Genomic DNA, 1645 nt, shown 5'->3' on the forward strand with positions numbered 1-1645 from the left:
TCGTCCTTTTATCCACGATATGGCACATATTATCCTCACCATTCTTAACATTACTCACAACCTAGTTCTCATTTCCATAGATTTCCATAGTGGCCAACACCACAACCACCCCAAAAACTACCACCACGGCCATTTTATTGCACCTGTCAGCCATTTTATTTCTCGTATTCTTCTTTTCATCAACAAACCTCACAGTCACAACCTATTCCTTCACCACCTCAAATCTATGACACACACTCTGATCTCCACCCCTCTTCCTACCATCATCTCTGGTACCAACACTACACTTTGTTCAACCTCCAATTGTAGATTTATTTACTTAGATAAGAGAGTTAATCCTTAAATTACAAGAAAATATGAGAAACAAACCGTTACAAATTTACCATACTAAAAATAATTGTGGCTCAAATATAGATTCAGAAAAAAAATCATGGTAATATTTGCAATACCAACACAGAAACAACCTTCTATCCCATCTATAGAGCAATCTCAATAACACCATAATATATTAAAAAAATAATAGAAAGAAGGAGCAGAACATGTGTCACCAACAACTGATGGAGAAATTTCTCCATCCGAAATCCATAGATTAAACGCGGAAATCCTTATGACCATGGCTTTGTTCTCATAACCTAATGTTTATGCCCATACATAAACCCAAATGGAACCACCATGGTCCAGACTGAAGAAACTCCAAATGAGTTCATGTATCACCATCTATAGAGCAATCTCAATAAACCATAAGATATAAAAAAGTAACAGAAAGAAGTAGACGAACATGTGTCATCAACAACTGATGGAGAAATTTCTCCATCCAAAATCCATAGATTAAACGCGGAAGTCCATATAACCATGGCTTTGTTCTCATAACCTAATGTTTATGCCCATACATAAACCCAAATGGAACAACCATGGTCCAGACCGAAGAAACCCCAAATGAGTTCATGGTGAAGAAGAAGACCATACCTTGTTGAGACATTTCCGGAATCTCGAAGGTATGAGGGTGAGATGATATTCCAAATGTTAGAGCACCTTACGGTTTTCATTATGCTTCTCTAGAGGGGAATGAGAAAGCTCTCTTGAGTTTTTCTCTTGATGGTGTGTTGTGTTAGAGTGGGAGCCTTATGGTTGCCTTATGCCTTATATGCCGAAATTGATGAGTTGATAGTGTTATATCCTTGTTGGATAACACTATCCTCATCTTACCTTATTCTCCTTAACTTTACACCTGAAAACCTATTGCTCTTCAAATGGGGACCATAACCCATAAAAGTAACCCCGTAGTGGTTACTACTTTAGTCGCAATAATTCTGATTCAGTCCCTTCATCAAATCAGAAATTGAGGTATCTACACTTATATTATTTCATGACATGACACATACGCCCTTAGCCACCAGATTAACTACTGAAGATCATTTTATATTTTGGCTAATTACATAATGGCCATAACACAATCATAGAATTATATTTGTGAATTGTGACCCATAAATTGTCAGAAATTCTAACAATCTCTCACTAGTCACACATATGATTCTCTATACGTGTTATCCTTAATGCGCGCTTAAATATTGTCATTATGACTTAGGCATACCTAAATTATTCCGTCCATTAGTCCTGTCTCCATATCGAATCACAGTGAATTTCG

Source organism: Lupinus angustifolius, chromosome LG04 (genome assembly GCF_001865875.1).
Source record: "Lupinus angustifolius cultivar Tanjil chromosome LG04, LupAngTanjil_v1.0, whole genome shotgun sequence".
Lineage (NCBI taxonomy): Eukaryota > Viridiplantae > Streptophyta > Magnoliopsida > Fabales > Fabaceae > Lupinus > Lupinus angustifolius.